Source organism: Jaculus jaculus, chromosome 3 (genome assembly GCF_020740685.1).
Source record: "Jaculus jaculus isolate mJacJac1 chromosome 3, mJacJac1.mat.Y.cur, whole genome shotgun sequence".
NCBI lineage: Eukaryota > Metazoa > Chordata > Mammalia > Rodentia > Dipodidae > Jaculus > Jaculus jaculus.
The window spans coordinates 110,884,610-110,891,414 of NC_059104.1; the positions used below are offsets into that span (position 1 = coordinate 110,884,610).

Genomic DNA, 6,805 nt, shown 5'->3' on the forward strand with positions numbered 1-6,805 from the left:
ACCTTCTCATACAACTATCATTCTATTTTTCTACTACAGTTTACAGAAAAATTTCCCCTAAAAAAACTCTAAGCCTGCCCACCTCCTCCGAGGTCTGATTTCCTTGAGTTGACAGAGTGTGTAGAGGCTGGAGTGAGTAGGCTGGACCCATTTCTGGACTCCTCCCACCTCCCCAGTCTGGCTGCCTACAGAGGTCTGTGTCCTGGAAGGCACAACACAAAGTAGGCTATGTCCCTGTTTCCTTGCTCCTCCTAGTGCCCTGGTCCTGGTAGGTCCCATTGTGCCTTCCTCAGGGAGGCCTGGTCTCTGTGTGAGCTGTGGAGTCAGGTCTTTTGCTCTGGTATTCTGACTGGCCACTAGGTACCAGCATCCCTGCTTTCCTGAGTCAGAGGTTGAACAGGCCAAAGGACAAAAACTTTCTTCCTCCTCATAAAAATAATCTTCCTAAGATTGGTAGACAACAATGTAAAAAAGCCAATATAAGTCAGAAAGCTGAGAGATCTCCACCAAGGATGTCTAGTCCAACTATGGAAGCCTGCAATGAAATCATATAAAAATCAACATAATTTCATTCCCAAAATGAAAACACAACAACCAAAGAGACCCTGATTTAAAAAAAAAAAAAAACTGAACTTGAAGCAAACTATCAAAGAAGAACAATTGCATCAATGAAAGAACAGAACATTTCCTAGAGCATTTAGCCTTTGACAGTAGGCTTAACTTGATTGAAGAAAGCATTGCAACTCTCCAAAGAGATATGAATAAATTGAAGGTAAGTCAAGAAATGGAAGACCTCAACAACCAGCGTATTAAGACTAATGAAGACTTGATCAAATGCAAGAATGAACTACAGGAAGCATCAAGAAAATAAGAATTAAAAATCTCATAAAAGAGATGAACATGATACAAAATAATACAACAGAAAAAAATAATAAAATGGAATTTATAAAAGCCTCTCTAGAACCACTCACCAAAAGAACTACTCATGTGGAAGACAGAACCTCTGACCTGGAAGATAAGACAGAAGAAATTGATCGGCAAGCCAAAACCTGCTAAGTTCAAAAAAGTGAAGTGAACAGAATATGAGGGAACTGTGGGACACCCTAAAATGACCAAACATCCAGATCATGGGTATACAAGAAGGAGAGTAAATCCAGACCAGAGGCATAGGAAACATACAAAACAGAACTACTGAAGAAAAATTTCTAAATCTTGCTAAAGAGAGGTTTTTCAAATTCAAGAAGCCCACAGAATAGCAAACAGGCAGGACCAAAGAAGAAGCTCTCCAAGACACATCACAGTTAAAACTCTTAACAATGAAAACAAAGAGACAGTGTTAAAAACAGCAAGAAAGAAGCAATCCACAAATACAAAGGCAATCCCATTAGAATAACATCAAATTTCTTAAAGGAAACTCTCAAAGCAGGAAGAGCCTGGAATGGAACACTTCAAAGTCTAAAAAACTATGGCTTCCAACCCAAGCTACTTGACTCAGCAGAAGTATCCCTCATAATAGATAGTGAAAGAAAATCCTTCCTGAGGGCTGGGATTAAAGACATGCACCACCACACCTGCCTCTTTGTTTCTATTTTATTAATTTCTGCCCTATACTTATTATTTCTTCTCATCTACTTTTTCAAAGACATTAAGGTGAAGCATTAAGTCATTTACTTGTGAACTTTCTAAATTTTGTTTGTTTGTTTGTTTGTTTGTTTGTTTTTCAAGTTAGGGTCTCACTCTGGTCCAAGCTGACCTGGAATTAACTATGTAGTCTCATTGTAGCCTCATACACTCGGTGATCCTCCTACCTTTGCCTCCCAAGTGCTAGGATTAAGGGCATGAGCCACCATGACCTGCTCTTTGATTTCTTAATGTAGGCACTTAAAGCTATAAATTTCCCTCTTAGGACTGCCTTCATTGTGTCCCAGAGGTTTAGGTATGCTGTGTTCTCATTATCATTTGATTCTGTGAGCTTTTTGATTTCCTTTTTGATTAATAACCCATTCATCATTTAGTAGTGTACTATTTAGTCTCCATTAATTTGTAGTTTTTCTTATTGCTGACTTATAATTTAATGCCATTGTGATCAGAAAGAGTACAAAGAATTATTTTCATTTTCCTGTATTTATTAAGATTTGCATTGTTGGACAGCCGGGCAGAGGCCCCACGTGGGGCAGCGGCGGCGGGTAGGAGCGGTTCCCACCCGAGCCCGCGGGCTTCCTGGGCTCTTCTCCAGCCGATGACCAGCGGCCCCGTTGCTAGAGCCGCAGGAACACGTTGCTAAGGACTCTAGCGCCTGTGCTTTCGTCTTGGTCCCCGCCTTCCCAGACATACGACCTTGGCCGAGAGTAGCCTTCGTAGGCCTTAAATGCAGCCGCCCACCCCATCTCTTCCAATTGAAAACCTCATTTTCCGCTACTGGTTTCTACAGGACTTCCTCATTTCCCAGCCTTGACAGCACCTGGGCGTGGACGCTACTGCCCTGGGTTATCTGAAAGTGCTAGTGCTGTTAGGGGTTGGAAAGGTGGAATTTAAGGGGTGAAAGGGAAGCCATGCAGAAATCTGAGTGTCCCGGACGTGTACAGTTGAGAAACAAAGCAACAGGAACTTGTGCTGACAGGACATCTTCCCGAGCCCAAGTGCAGCCAAGAAGCGCCATTCCGCAGAGCAAGTCCTCATCTTCCACCAGTTCTCCTGAGGCTGCAAGGAGACTCCATCCTCGACCCAGTGATAAACTCAACCCAAGGACAATTAACCCTTTTGGAGAGCAGTTGAGAGCCCTTTCTGCATTTGCAGCTATTTACTCTAAAGGAGGCACTCCTTGCAGATTGGTACGTGGATCAGTGAAACAGATTGCAGTGAGAACGCCCTCCTAAAAGTCTCCCATTTGATCCTCTTCTTGTCACTTTAGCTGAGGGTCTGAGAGAGACAAAGCATCCTTATATCTTTGTGTCCAAGGAAGGCTTTAGAGAATTACTTTTAGTCAGAGGTGCTTGTGAAAAAGCTGTACCATTGCTCCCAAGACTGATCCCTGTGCTAAAGGCTGCTCTGGTCCATCCAGATGATGATGTGTTTGAAAGAGGACTTGGTGCACTGGTACAGTTAAGTGTGGTTGTTGGTCCTGCTCTGAATGATCACTTGAAGCATCTACTTACAAGTCTTTCCAAGAGGCTAATGGACAAGAAATTCAAAGAGCAGATCACCAGTGCATTACAGAAGCTTGAGCAGCATGGTGGGAGTGGAAGCCTTATTATTATCAAATCCAAAATACCCACATATTGCTCCATTGGTTGTTGAATAACAAAGCCAACAAAAGTCATCTCTTTTATCATATACAGCAGATCTCCATGTAACCTTTATTCAGCTCAGTTTGCTGTGAATCACAGCCACCATTCATTATTTACTAGGTGAAAAGAGTGTGTGTGATCCCGCTGAATCATAGTAAGATAAAACTTGTTCCCCAAGAGAGGACCACTGATAATGGCAAGTAATTAAAATAATTTCAATAAAAGTTCCAATTTTCTTTAAAAAAAAAGATTTGCTTTGTATCCTAATATGTGGTCTATTTTAGAAAATGCTCTATGTGCTGCTGAAAAGAAGGTGTATTCTGTTGCATATGTGTTAAATATTCTGTACATATCTATTAGGTCCATTTGTTCTGTGATCTCATTTAATCCAGATGCTTCTCAGTTTATTTTTTGCTAGGATGATGTTGCAGTCCGGTTCGGTAGAAATTGCTGGTAGAAATCACCCAACCAAGAGTAGCTTCTGGGAAAAAGAGGTTTATTTTAGCTTACAGGCTCGAGGGGAAGATCCACGATGGCAGGGGAAAACGATGGCATGAGCAGAGGGTGGACATCACCCCCTGGCCAACATAAGATGGACCACAGCAACAGGAGGGTGTGCCAAACACTGGCATGGGGAAACTGGCTATAAAGCCCATAAGCCCGCCCCCAACAATACACTCCCACCAGGAGGCATTAATTCCCAAATATCCATCAGCTGGGAACTTAGCATTCAGAACACCTAAGTTTATGGGGGACACCTGAATCAAACCACCACATTCCGCCCCTGGCCCCCATAAACTGATATCCATACATGATGTAAAATACAATGCTTTCAGTCTGACTTTAAAAGTCCCCATAGTTTTTATCAATCCCAATGATGTTCATACATCCCCATAGTTCAAGATCTTTTAACTGAGCCATAATACCAAAATATAACCTCAAAAAACCCAGAATGGCACAGAATAAATATTCACACTGCAATAGATGGCATTGGGCATAGCAAAGAAACATTCAACCAATACAAGATTTAAAACAACCGGGGCAAACATCTGTAGCTTCAAGTCCAGCAACTCTAGCCAGTGACAAATCTTCAAGTCCGATAATTCTAACCAGCAACAAGTCTCTGGCATTCCAATTCCGCCCCTCCAGTTAGGCTACTCACAGTCCTGGGAAACTTCATCGGGGCCGGCAGCTCCTCGGCAGTCATCTCATGGTCCCGGCATCTCCACTGGGTCTCCACTGCAAGCCACGGTTCATCCTCATGGCCCCATGGGGTCTCTATGCAGGCAACCAGCAAACCCGCTTCACATTGCCCATGGCCATTTCCAAAACACAAGACCGTGTTGCAAACTCAATGACCCTCTTTCCAGAATTTTTTATACTCCACGATACCAGGTAGGTGCCAATTTGTTAATCCAGGGGGGAATAAAGCAGACTTTGAAGAACAGGACAGTCCTTGAGCACTCAGGCCCCTTCAAAAGAGTCGACATTCTTCTTGTTGCCCCAGCGCAGGTCAGCTAGCCCAGTCTTAAAGGTTTTAATCTCTCAGTTGCAGCTGAATGGGCAACAGTTCACCCAAAGATTTTTCTTTCTGTGCCATATCCCTCTACTCACACCAGTTCATTTCTACGCAAAGCAACCCTGCACAACTTCTCAGGGCATGGGCATAAGAGCAAGCTTCTCACACAAACTGCTAGCCCAGTCCAGGAAAAGTTCTTTCTCACCCTCATAAGCCAAACCTCACAGTCCATAGTTCTTACTGCCTTCAGGTCTTGCAGCTCAGACCAGAATAGACCATCAAGCTGTACTTACAGCACTGCAAAGCATCTCTTGGGCCAAGGTTTCAACTCCTTCCACATTCCTGTTGAAAATCAGCTCCAAACGGCTGAAGCCACATAGTCAGGTGTCTAGCAGCAATCCCACTCCTCGGTACCACTTTACTGTTGCAGTCCGGTTCGCATTGCTGGTAGAAATCACCCAACCAAGAGTAGCTTCTGGGAAAAAGAGGTTTATTTTAGCTTACAGGCTCGAGGGGAAGATCCACGATGGCAGGGGAAAACGATGGCATGAGCAGAGGGTGGACATCACCCCCTGGCCAACATAAAATGGACCACAGCAACAGGAGGGTGTGCCAAACACTGGCATGGGGAAACTGGCTATAAAGCCCATAAGCCCGCCCCCAACAATACACTCCCACCAGGAGGCATTAATTCCCAAATATCCATCAGCTGGGAACTTAGCATTCAGAACACCTAAGTTTATGGGGGACACCTGAATCAAACCACCACAGATGACCTGTCAAATTGATGAGAGTGGGGTGTTAAAGTCATCCACCACAACTGTATTTGGTGTTATCAGTGACTTTAATTCTAATGGTGTTTGTTTTCTGAACCTGGGAGCCCCCATGTTAGGTGTATATATGTTTAGGATTGTAATGTCCTCCTAATGGAGTGTTCCTTTAATCAATATAAAGTGCCCCTCTTTATCTTTCCTAACTATTGTTGGTTTGATGTCCACCCTGTCAGATATTAGGATAGTAACACCTGCTTGTTTTTGAGGTGCATTTGCTTGAAATATCATTGTCTTAACTTTTACCCTAAGATCATGTCCATCTTTTATGGAAATGTGAGTTTCTTGAAGGCAACTAATAGAAGGATCCTGCTTTATTTATTTATTTGTTTACTTATGTTTTCCACTATAGAAGTTTAGTTTAATAGACATTGCAGTGCATACTGAAAGTTGGATAACAATGAAAATGAAAAATGTTACATTAATAAGGAAGCCCAGTCTGTTGAAAGCAGCATTACCATTCATATCAGATAATAATCTATCACATACACTTCTATACTTGAGCAGACTCTATTATAATGATAGTGTTATCTGAACAAAACTCACTTGATCTACACAAAATGGGGGGAGGAGGTCTTTAGTGTGCTTATTGAATTCAGAAACAATTTTTGTGACTGTGAGGAGAATGAAAATACTTAGACACTAACAGAAACTTGTTACTGTGTGTAAATGTTTATGCAACTTGTAGATCCATTAAATGTATTGATTCTAGTTTATTAAAAAAAAAAAAAAGAGGGCTGGAGAGATGGCTTAGCGGTTAAGCACTTGCCTGTGAAGCTTAAGGACCCTGGTTCGAGGCTCGGTTCTCCAGGTCCCATGTTAGCCAGATGCACAAGGGGGCGCACGCATCTGGAGTTCGTTTGCAGAGGCTGGAAGCCCTGGCGCGCCCATTCTCTCTCTCTCCCTCTATCTGTCTTTCTCTCTGTGTCTGTCGCTCTCAAATAAAAAATAAAATAAAAATTAAAAAAAAAAAAAGAAAATCCTTCCATGAAAAAGTCAACTCTATGATTATATGAATACAAAGCAAGCCTACAGAGAATACTTGAGGAAATACTCACACAGAGCACTCAAATAACCAATCTCAAGAGCTGGTAAGAAGATTATAATAACCAAAATAAACCAATCTCAAAAAAGTAAACAGAACAACTAAGCACCCAATCCTATAAAAC

The 6,805-nt window shown here is 42.4% G+C and overlaps 1 pseudogene; it reads left to right on the forward strand.

Moving 5' to 3' along the window:
- Nucleotides 1–2,501: 2,501 nt before the first annotated feature.
- On the forward strand, nt 2,502–3,297 carry LOC101614941 (annotated as a pseudogene).
- Nucleotides 3,298–6,805: the final 3,508 nt, after the last annotated feature.